General features: G+C 38.2%; 1 protein-coding gene across 1 annotated transcript in view; it reads right to left on the reverse strand.

Annotated features, from left to right (window-relative positions):
• MYZAP (myocardial zonula adherens protein) overlaps positions 1–12,718 on the reverse strand; it is a 99,686-nt gene that overhangs the window by 24,772 nt on the left and 62,196 nt on the right. The window lies entirely within an intron of this gene.

A 12,718-nucleotide genomic window follows, 5' to 3' on the forward strand; every position in this document is an offset into this window, starting at 1 on the left:
GGAATAGATGCCTTTAGTTTTCATTTATTCTTATGTTTATTTCTATTTTTCCTCATTTCCAGTGGGGCTGGATGGTTTTCATTGAAACAGCCTCCACACTGATTCTCTGTGTTTCACAGAACAGTATTAACACGAGACGCTCCATGACAGGGATTTTGTGAACAGGCGAGGTTGGGGCAGCAGATATGATTCTGGAGTCACAGCTAATCAGCTTTGATTAATCCAACATTTCCACACTGATTTTGCTGTGTAACCCTTTAAAACATCCAGTCGATCTTCCAGAGAATGTGCTTTGGGAAATATAGATACAACTCTCCAAAAAATGATTATTCAGCTTGAATTTATAGGGCAGCCTGCATTTCAAACATTTGGCTATGTTATTCAATACATTCATATTTGTTCAACCAAGTGTCAAAAGTTGGTTTGAAAAAAGGATCACTAGAAGTCTCATTAAAAGTATTGAAATTCAGAGGACTGAAGACTCATGTGGCCTGGAGTAAGCAAGAAAGGCTTCCTAAAACACCCATCTTTGTTTTATGATATATTGTATCTTAAGACTACTCTTTGCTTTCCAATCATGTCTCCCTAGAAAAACCATAGCTTCCCTGAAGGCAGGAACCAGAGTACTCTGTACCAGGCCATGTTATGCATAATAATGAGAACAGTATGTAGGGTCATTAATAACACATTAACTTTCCAAAACTCTTGTATATTAAATTTTTGTGCTCACAAAATAATTTTTAAAAAGCACTCTCAGGCCAAGCACAGTAGTTCAATCCTATGATCCCAGCACTTTGGGAGGCCAAGGGAGGAGGATTGCTTGAGCCTAGGAGTTTGAGACCAGCCTGGGCAACATAGTAAGACCCTGTCTCTACAAAAAAATCAAAAAATTAGCTGGGTGTGGTAGTGTGTCCCTGTAGTCCCAGCTGCTTGGGAGGCTGAGGTGGGAGGATTGTTTGAGCCCAAGAGGTCAAGGTGGAAGTCAGCTATGATGGTGCCACTGTACCCTAGCATGGGTGACAAAGTGAGACCTTGTATCAAAAAAAAAAAAACAAATTTTAAAATCCTTCTCAGTGCAAAATGACAACATTCCTATGGAAGTGAATCTAGCAGTATCTAGAAAAAGTACATATGCATTAACCCTTTGACTCAGTAATTCCATTTTTAGGAATAGATCCCAAAGATACACTGGCCAAAATATGAAATGATATGAACAAAGGATTTTTGTTATTTTAGGAAACACAAAACAGAACTCCATCAATAAGTGACTGGTTATATAAACCATGGTATGATGGAGGTCTGTGTAACCTTCCAAAAAATGCAGATCTCGAAAACACTGAAGAAGTATATTTCAAGGTAGACAGTATACTCACTTTGATGTAAAACAGGTGGGGACACATGAATGCATATTTATTTGCAAAAGAAACACAGCAAAAACAAAATAAACCCTAATTATTAATAAACAGTTAGCAACAGGGAAAGGGAAGAGCTTAGGTGAAGGAGAAAGAATAAGTTATTACATAGGTTTATGTAATAAATATAAGCCTAGTTACATAGGTTTAACTTTGAAAGCATATTTTATAGATTCAAAAAATAAAATGAAACCAAAAAGAAAAAAGTGAACCCTAAAATCTGAGAACAAATTGAAATGAAGAAACGATGTATATCACAAATTGGTAAGAAGTATTAATTCAAGTGTTGTTAGAATACAGTAATTTGACTCAATATTCTCAGTGGATTATCAAAGATAAATAGAGCTGCAATCTCTCATTCACTGGGAAGATTGTTAGTAGTAACACTGAAGTTATTTTGAAACCATTTGATATATAATTGTAGTATCATCATGTTTGGAACCAAGATTTTTACTGTAAGAGAAAGCAATACAAGTATGAAATCAAAGAAGTAAACAAAGTTTTGTTCAATTTAAAATGACAATATCAGTACGAATTCATAATGTTTATTTTCTTTTGTAAAATATGTATCCCTACTCTATCTACTGAGAAAACTTGGAAACAATAAGAACATAATATGTCCAGATTGTGGTCTCTAAATAGCATTCCCCACTGAAAAAACACAGGACATCTTGGTGGAATGGCTCATTTCAGGGGACAAAAAATAAACTAGATGAACCTGAGATACCCTGTTATGCCTGAAAACAAGGACATGAGGTGTCTCCCCTTGGGCCAAGGATGGAACATTCTGAACATCAAAAATAATAATGAGTGTAATTGAGTAAAACACATGAAATATACAGATATCAAAGAACATAAATATTATATTTCTTTAAAAAAAAAAACAGTAACAGCTCACTGAACTCCAATGGATGTAAAAAAGGCATCAACTCCTTACTTGGAAAGCAGTTTAGAGGAAAAAATACAGCATCTATCTTGCCTTCTTTGTTTAAACTGCATTTTGAGATTCTAAAAAGCCCTAGTTTATGAGGAAAAGTTTCACTTGACAGAATAATTCCAGTTAATCAATGGTCAAGGAAAGACAAAATTAGAAAATCACAATTTTGCAATTTCTATGAAATAATGGCTTTAAGCATTCATCATCAGTAGATTAAACAGTGATGGTGAAAGCTGATGAAGAAACATTCAACCACGTTTTGGGTTGTCACCTCTTGACTCCATTATCAGCCTTGGCATCACCCAACGTGGAACAACCAGACATTCGACACCCCAGAAGTGATATACGATGAAACACACACATCACCCATGAAGTGTTCTTGCCTTTCCGAAAAGTTGAAACTTGATCTAATCAAGCTTCTAGAGCTAATAAGAACACAAAAAGTTGTATCCAGAATGTGAACATTTTTACAAGACAACTGACTCAGTTCTTAGGTAGGAATAAAAGTAGTTGGGAGAGATGGAGGCAGCAATGCTTTAGCTTAAGAGACTTTAGAAACATAACTAAATATAAACACAATGTATGCTGATTGGAACAAAGCATCAGAAAAAAAGACACTTTGGAAAATGTTATTACAGGTTGGTATTAAATAATAGCAAGGAATTATTAATTTTGTTAGGTGTGATGATGGTGTTATAATTATGTAAGAAAAAGTCCATATGTTCAGAGATGCATGGTGAAGTGTATAGGAAACATATGCAGAATGTCTGGGATTTGCTTTAAAATACTGCACAAGAGGGGAAAAAAGAGGAAGGAGTAGATAAAGCAAGTATGGCCAAATGTTGCTATTTGCTGAACCTGGGTAATGTAGAGGGCTTCATCAATTATTCTCTCCGTTCTGCGTGCATTTGGCATTTTCATTATCAAATATTTTAAATTTCACATGGTGCCAAAAAAATGTAATCCTCTGACATGAAAAGTAAACCATACAAAGTAGAACAGAAACACCCATAAGAAAAAATGTCCAATGTTAATAATAATTAAAGACACTACCAATTAAAAACAGTAATGGGTTACCCTTGACTACCTATTAAATTTGCCCAAAACTATTGACTGAAGAAATGAGTGTTGGCAGGGCTGGGAGGGGCAGCTCCTCTCCTGTGTTGCAGGTGGCTTTGTGAATTAGTATGACCCTTCAGGCAATTTAGCAATAAATATTAAGAGCCATAAAGCTGTTCATACCCTTTGATCCACTAATCCCACTCCTGGGAATTTATCCTAAGGATATAATTCAAACATAGGAAAAAGCTCTATATATAAAGATGTTCTTGCTCCCATTATTTATAATAGAGAGAAAATGGAAATAACCTTAATGTCTGGCACTAAAGGAATGGGTAATAAATTACAAAATATCAATTTGATGGAGTATATTACACAAACACTAAAAACAAATATACTGCAAAATGGAAAGTTTACAAAAAGCCTCAAGGGATAGAAAAGCAAAAGTTTACAATGATGAAAGTAAAAGCTGGAACAGAAGTTGGATAAAATGAAATACTTCTGGGGTGGTGGTAAGGTTAAAGTTTGTTTTGTGTAAACTTCCTTCCATTTTTGTAGAAATAATTTCCAAAAAATACTCTCATAGTGCGCCTTTTCTTTCCTTTTATAGTATTAAGATTGTTAACGTTGACCTTTAAAATCTTTAAATGAAAGGAACTAAAAGGTTCCAAGAAAGTCAGGGGTAATATTTAATCAAATGATGTAAAAAGTGATGTTAAATACACTCATTTCACGATCTCTGAAGAAATCAGAGTGGCTTGTGAGGCAAGGAAAGCAAGAAAGGTGGTTTTAAAACACCTTAATGAGCAGCTCATAGTAAGATATTGAGAGGATCCTACTGGTCACTGTCCCCTAGATTGTAGTTTAAAAAATAAATCAATGGTAAATACATCACCTAGAGAGAGTGCTGTAGGGAGAAGGTCTCTGGAATTCTCATGAGAGAGCAGGGGGCTGATGCTAGCCTGGAGAGACACCTGGTTCTGGGGAGAAGGAGCCGGACAGGAGTAGGATTTGAGGGTGCCGTAGCTTCTAACAAGGCTCACGGTTTTCAGCAATGGTGCTCCAAGAAGCAATTATGCTATTGTGCTAAATGAATGCTGTCTGTGCAGATTAGCTTTTATCCTGGAACATTTCTTACAGAAACATCTTTTCTAGTATATCCCGTGATCTGAATTGACTTGTTCAGATAAGAGCATAAAGGATGCTAAGGCTGGCAGAGTCAGTGCACTGCTGGCCCCAAGGGGTGCCAACCTTGAATCCTAACTTAGTCTCCCCAGTGGTCTGCCCTGAAGAACCTCCCATGCCTTTCCCAAGTGATGCACTCAGCTTCTAAAATAAGTAGACTCACATGCTTCTGGGCTTGATTGCCTCCTAGGAACATCTGACTCTCAAGCCTTTGGTTCTTTTTTCACAATCTTTAAGTCACACACTTGTGTGGCTTGTATTATTTCTGACTACTAACTTCAAAGAACCTTGAAATATTGTCTTTTGTAGCACCTAGCACATGAAAAACACTCAAAAGGTAGCTACTATTATGTGATTACTGATGTTTCTCCTTCCCTAGACTGTGAGCTTCCCAAGAGTAAAGACCTTGATCATCTTTATATTCTCAGATAACAAATGAACGAATCAACGAATCCATCCAGCTACTCCTAAACAATCCATCCCATAGACTTCAGGGGAAAAACTGTCTGGAACAGACACCTGGAGTCCCAATTGGACCAAGATGATCTTGCTAAACACATGTCCACAGAGCAACCCCCAAATCAGGAGTTACTCCAAAATCCAGGGTACCATATAGCTGATATGCAAGAAATCCATTAGGCACCTTTGCTCTCACTTCTTGATGCATTACATGTTTAAGTTTGACCTTCAATTTACCCTTCACAAAGCTGCATTTAGTTCTAGCTGTCACCAGGTGGTGGTAAATGATGCAACTCACCAGGCTCCAATCAGGGCATTAAGAACTGAGAAATTAGAAGCACTGATTTTCTGGACCTCACCTATTTGATTTATGCAAGAACAGAATCTTGCAACAGCTAAATTTAAACATGAAATAGTAGGCCCCCTTACAGAACAAGGGGAAAAACACATTTTCATAAAATCTGGGACCTTTTAACTGATATTAATAGAATTTTTTCTAATTTTTGTTTTGATGAGTATGTTTCTTCGTAACTCAGACTGAATATGTGAATATGTGCCTTGCAGCCCAATCAATCATGCAGGATGTTAGTCTCTAAGAATACAGGCCAGTTTGATATTTAAGGAGGGAGGGGAAACAAAAATTCTTTTAATTTCTTAAAACTGATCATGGTTCCCCCCCGCCACATTAGCTACAATCGAGTCACCTGCATAGGTGGTTTGAGCTAAGTAATCATCCTTAACCATGGTCACATGCTGGAATCTCATGGAGGGCGCTTTTACAAAATACAGATGCTCTGGCACCAGAAGTGCAGAATATCTCACTCTCTCAATTAAAAACCCCCTACACTTTTAATGTTCAGACTCACTAGCATGGCACGGGAGGCCCTTCCGCTGTGCTCCCTATTTTCCCACTTTCATTTCATGCCCGTACTGTCCCTACAATGAACCCTGTATTTAGGACACTCCATCATCTCAGCCCTGCATGAACACACTATGGTCCTGCCTCCAGGACTTTGCACACACAGGCTGGTGTCTCCATTAGGAATGCCTCCCCACCCTCCATCCCCTTTTCCACCAGAAAAACTGCTGCTGTCACAGTCTACCCACAGTCACCTCCCAGGCCAGTGCTTTCCAAGTCCTCCAGGCTGGCTTCGTGTCCCCCTCCTCTGTGGTAGCTCAGCCTTTGAACCTACCCCTGTTAGGACACATCACGGTTACTGCCATCCTCGGTTGACTTCTTTCCCTTGTACTAGACCCCAAACCCACAGGGAACAAGTGTTTAGTGCATCAATTATCTCATATAAAAGATAACTTCTCTCAGGAGCTGAAATCACCCTTGCCAATCCACACATTTCAACAAAAACTGCTTTAGAAACAGATTGCTATAGTAAAAAAAAAAAAAAAAAAAGTTCCCCAATATGTTTTAAAAAGAGCTTATATGTCAACCAGACCAAAGTGAAATTGTATAAAAATGTAGTATGGTTCTGGTATGGATTCAGTGAGGAATCCATAGCTGGAAGTGGTGAGGCTTCTCAACTTCCTGGAATTTCTTTCCATTAGTAACACGTAGGACACAGTCCATTTCACATCAGAGGACAGAAAATGAGATGGCTCTCGCATTGCAGTTATGTGAGTAGCACTCAATTGTGCAAGACTCATGAAACGTAACTCAGTCTTGAACTTGGGGACTGTGGAGAGAAATGAATGAAGAAAACACAGCAGCAAGTAAGTGTTAAATACCGGACAGCACTTGACACGGGCTGTTAATAAATTGTGCTTCGGGGTATTTTCTTTCACCAGGTGGCAAAGGATAACAAACACGAAAAATGCCTTATGTAAAACAGGAAACACACCAAACCAGAGCATATAAAAGGTGCACATCACTTTTATTATGTACTGGGAGTGTCATGTGTACAATCCACTCCCCTCCTGTCCCCTCTTACTGATAATAGGAGGAGGTTAAAACTGATGGCATACTTAAGAGTTTCCCGCTAAGACAAAGAAAAACTAGCCACGATGGTAACAGAAAATGTCACACCAAAACTTAATCAATCTCTTACAAATGAAAGACTAGCCAAAAGAGGGGAACCATTAAAATAATTAATTGGGAGTCCATTAGGCTGAGGTGGCTCCAGTGCCTTGGGTTCTAACCTAAGCAAACTGAAACCCAGCTCAGAGTGAATGGTCATGGCTTAGGAAGATGAAATTTAAAATTTAACCAATCAGAAAACACCAACTAGCCTTTAAATAGGGTTTTTTTTTTTTTTTTTTAACACCGCGTCTCCCTCTTGTAACCTAGGCTGTAGCATAGTAGTACAATCATAACTCAATGCAACCTCAAACTCCTGGGCTGAACAGGTCCTCCCACCTCAGCCTCCCAAATAGCTAGGATTACAGGCGTGATCAACTGTGCCTGGCTAATTTTTTAATTTCTTGTAGAGACAGGGTCTCGCTATGTTACTTAGGCTGTTCTGAAACCCCCAGCCTCAAGCAATCAATCCTCTTGCCTCAGCCTCCCGAAGTGCTGGGATTACAGGTGTGGCCTAAGTAGGGACTTTCTGCTTTAACCAATCAAATATTTTCCTTGTCTTGTTTCCATAAATGCCTATAAAAGCTTTCCCCTCAAGCGCCCTAGGTGAAGCCCTCAATTGCTTGTGGCCTGGTGCTGCCTGCTCAAATAAACTCTTTAAAACAGAAAATGAAAACAAAACTGAAATGGTTACATTTAATCAAACTGCTTAAATCCTATAAGGAAAATGGAATTCAATATTTTAAATCCACATGAAGTTTATTTTATTTGAACATTTATTCGACATTATTGTTTATTTTATTTAAAATTTGTTTTATTTTGTTTTCATTTTAAATGAATGAAGTCTGAGTGAGCTCTAGAAAATTCCATCCCTGACCCAGTCAGTTCACCATTTCCCTGGATTTCTATGGAGAACTTCAAGCTATTTCCTTGTGAAATTTTCAAATTTTCAAATAATGTAATGGCATAAATTTCCACTGAAATAAACATTTTAAATTATTTTATTTGTTTATAATGTTTTTTTGTTTTATATGAAATTTGTTTATAATGAAATTTGTTTATAATGTTTTCATTTCATTTTCATTTCATTGTTTTCAAAATCAGAGTGTCGGGGCTGTGTGTACTTGCACACATCGCAAAACTCAACCACAGGTTAATAAATACACCAAAGCTCCCCAACTACCATCCCCAACACCCCTGCTTCGTTGTTCCTTCTCATGGGCCCTCATTTATAGACATTCTCCTTAAAACAGCTTTAGCAAAAGAATAATTCATTTTCACACTGAAAACTTTATCAAAGATTTATAACTGCCAATCAAAGTATCTAATCAAAATGAGATTACTAGGGCTGTGAATTCTAGGTCAAAATACAGCAACATGATACTTTATTGTGAGTTCTTACAGCCTTTTCAAGGGAAATTTACGCCATTACATTATTTGAAAATTTGAAAATTTTACAAGGAAATACCTTGAAGATCCCCCTTATTGTTTTCAAAACCCCTAGAAATCCAGGGAAGTGGTGAACTGACTGGGTCAGGGACAGAACCTTCTAGTGCTCACTCAGGCTTCAACCGTTGTCTCCCTCTGCCTGCTCTTTTCCTGACAGTGCCGTGTCTTTAACCCAACTCTTGATCCCTCTATGATCTGGCAAACCATTGTTTCCATTTCCCTTACAAAAGAGGAATTGTGTTTGATCTCCACAGACCCACTGTGAATTGAGAATAATTGATATTTTACATTCTTCCTCTGAAAAAAGTGTTTTAGGTTTGCTATAGCATTCCTTAATTCTATTTTGGAAGTCCTGTAACATTGTAATTTCATAGTTATTGTATTTTTAAAAGTGCCTTCTCTTTGATAAAAGCCACCACAAAATGTAAGAATAAAAAGAATAAAGCTCAGCCTCTTTTTAACAAAAAAAAAAATGCATAGAGAAATATGACAAGATCAGAATCTGCCCTGCACTAATGCAGCATGAAAGAAGAGTTTAATAAGGATGAAGAAAATGGTACATTATCTCATTTGGGGGGGAGTAAAGGAAATGAATTAAGGCCACAACAAAACGAAACTGAAAATTGCTAAAAGAAGCACTGAGTGGGGAAAATGAAAAATCAATGAAGGAATGGAGGGGAAAAGGTACATTTTTCATCTTCATGATGCTTGATTGGGTTTGTGGAAATTCATTTTCAATTAATGTGTCTTGTGGCATTCAGCCAGGCTAGATATGAACATGGCACATATTTTAATCAATTTTTTCCTATTAAGTTTGAAGTAATATATAATAATAGAACCACACCATTCAAAAGGATCGGTTGCAACTGGCTTCTGAGGTAAAATAATGTAATTTGGTTTGATTTCTATCTCTTATATTAAAGATAACCCAACTTCTCCTGAAGGAGGGGAGGAGCACTCTGGCTCCCCCGGATACCTAAATATGACTTGGCTATACAAATGTCCGGGAAGGACAGTTAAACTGCTTCCCAATCTGGGCATGTTCTCTGAGAAGGAAGAAAGAAGGAGTGTGCAAGCTGCAGGAACTTTGCTGGGTTAGCTCATGATTCTCAGAAACAACCCTATGTGGTTATCCCCTCCAGACCAGGAAACTGAGATTCCAAGACTTTCATCATTCATTCATTCCCTTCACAATCATCCAGATGCTGATAGGGCTGAGATTAAGACCCAAGTAAGTGTCTGTGAGGGCAAGGCCCAGGCTGTCCTATTCACACCACACCCTATTCAGAGGTTTGCTTGCTTCCATCCTCCCTGTGATGACAACCTACAGCTGCCAAGCTGTCCTGGAGAATTGGCAGGGCTGGGAAGAAGGTTGACATGTGATATCGTCTGTCACAAAGGATCTGCTGGGGCCCTAATTCTTTAGGCTGTTCTTTTTTTCCTTCTATGATTCAAGAGGAGGCTGGTGGAATGGAGATAAGAAAGAAGCCTATTTACCTCTGTGCTTTTCTTGATGAATTCAGTTTCAGAGACAAAACATCAAATCCTCAACAGGAGTGTCCAGGGAGAGAACTGTTTTAAAATCATGTAATACATATATATAGAAGCCCCTAGCTCCACATCTGGCACAAAGATGATGCTAAAAAATTGCATTTTGAAAGCTCTTCCTAAAGTTCAAGTGCATGGAAAGTGAACACTCTCTGGCACTAGCCAGGGCTCTCCTTGGAGCCTTCTTGCTGTCCTCCCTGCTCCTCTCCCCTCCTATTCACCCAGCACTCACTGGCCAGAGGCACCACTGTGGAGCTCAGATCTGATCAGGCAATGGGGAGCCATTGAGGAATTATGAGCAGAGTGATGAAGGACATCCTTCTTGGCTTGATGCTAATAAACCATCACAACTGGTGTCGACCTATATTTCTAGCCTCTTCATTTCTCACTCCTTCATACCATCCAAACTAGATGAATGCTCTATGAACTCACCCTATACTTTCTGGTCTGCATGTTTTTGCTTTTATTTATTCTATATCTTGTCTGACATGTCCACCCATTCAATCCCTGCCTGGAAAAATCCAACCCATCCTACAAGGCCTGGTCAAACACTACCTCCTCCCTAAAGACTCCACCCACATCAGAATTAGTTTGTACTGGCAGGAACTGTGCTAAGCACATACCAGTCAATTGTTATAACTACCTCTGGAGGAGGCAATGTTATGACCATTCCCATATTATTGATAAGGAAACTGAACCTTGCAGAGGATAATTTGCTCAAGATACAAAGCCTAGTCAGTAGCAGAGGCAGGATGCAAAAGCAGACTGAATGTACTCAAAGCCTATGAACTTAACCACTAAGTTTCCCAGCTTCTGTGTTCCCAGCACCTATGACATTCTGCCTCAAGTTCTAATGAGTTTAAATGTCAGCCAGAAGGTTCTCTGAGAGCAGGAACTCATGTCCATTTGTGTACTCATGCTCGTAAGAGGCTCCTCTTAAATGTGTACTAACTGTCCCATAAGCTCCCCATAAATTGTACCTGGCTTCTCCTCATCCTTATTCCCACTCTTAAGCCCAAGGAATGAGTTTCCTTCAGTCTTGAGCAGAGGGGCAGGAAAACAGGATTGTTCAAAGACAATGGCACAGGGGAAACAACTCCAGCTTGACGAAAGTGACATGAAAAAAATCAGCATGGTAATGCTATTAGAGAAACAAGCTTTCTGTGAGCCAAAAATAAAAGGAGTCCTATTCATATGATACACAAAAATAAATTCTATATGGATCATTATTTATTTGTCCAACAAATATTTATTGAGCAACTATCATTTGCCAGTGACTATCCCAGGTGTTAGAGATACAGCCACAAACAAAATACATGCAAGTCCCTGCCCTCATGGGACTTACATTCTAGTGGAAAGAAACAGGCAACAGATAAAATATACATGCAAAACAGATAAATAAAGTGCATGACATATTATTGGATGATAAGTGCTATGGAGAAAAACAGAGTAAGAAAGAAGATAGAGAGAACAGATGTGCAGGTGGTAACTGAAGACCTAAAGATGAACAATCAAACTTCAAAACTATTACAGAAACTACCTTTACGTCAAACAAGACACACAACACAGCCAAAAAGATTAACTTTACTTCTGCCAACATTAAAAACTTATATATTATAAAAGATACCACAAACAAAAAACGTTGACTAGGAGAAGGTAATGGCACCCAAATCATTTTTGATAAGTGATGAATTTGATAAGATGTAGAGTTCCTACACGTCAGCCGGAAAAAAGAAAACAACCTAACATAAAATGAGCAAATCATATGAACAACCATTTCATAAAGGAGGAAACGAATGGCCAATAAGCTTAAGAAAAGTTTCCCAACCTCACAAGTTTCAATGAGTAGCAATCAGGCTGGCGCAAATTAAGATGAAAACAATGAGATGCCATTTCCTAACTGGCCAAAATTATAGTCCACACAGTGCCAAGTGGTGGTGAGCATTTGGAAAATATGCCCTCTCACATGTGACTGGTAGAAATGTATGGGCACTGTGGGCAGCGATTGGGCAATATCAAGAAAAGGTGAAATTGTGCCAATCCCACGCCCTAGCAATGCCTCCTCTAAGTACACTTCCTAATTAGAGAAGCCTGGAGACATGTTGGTATTGTTTGTAAAAGAATTAAAAGTGTCTATCAATAGGATAAATAAGTTACAATATATTCAAATAAAAGGATGTTAGCCATTAAAATGAATAATCTAGATCTATATGGAATAACAGCAAAAACAAAACTGAGAAATAAGCCACAAAATATGTACAATAAAATTTATTTTTAATATATAAATTAAAATGTATGTAAAATTTAAAACACAAACTAAGTCATACACTAATTTTATATATACATACACACAGTAAAACCATTAAGGCATGGCCCAGCTAGAGACCAAATTGCCTCTGAAGTAGAAGAGAGGGTGAAAGAAGGAAAAGGAATAGAATTAGGGAGGGGTAAAAAGAGAACCTCTTCTTTATCTGTGATGTGTTCTTTTATATAAAAACAAAAATCACACTTTGGGAGGCCGAGATGGGCGGATCACGAGGTCAGGAGATCGAGACTATCCTGGCTAACCCAGTGAAACCCTGTCTCTACTAAAAATACAAAAAACTAGCTGGGCGAGGTGGCGGGCGCCTGTAGTCCCAG

The sequence above is a fragment of the Rhinopithecus bieti genome, unplaced genomic scaffold, assembly GCF_001698545.2.
Source record: "Rhinopithecus bieti isolate Rb0 unplaced genomic scaffold, ASM169854v2 scaffold_947, whole genome shotgun sequence".
Lineage (NCBI taxonomy): Eukaryota > Metazoa > Chordata > Mammalia > Primates > Cercopithecidae > Rhinopithecus > Rhinopithecus bieti.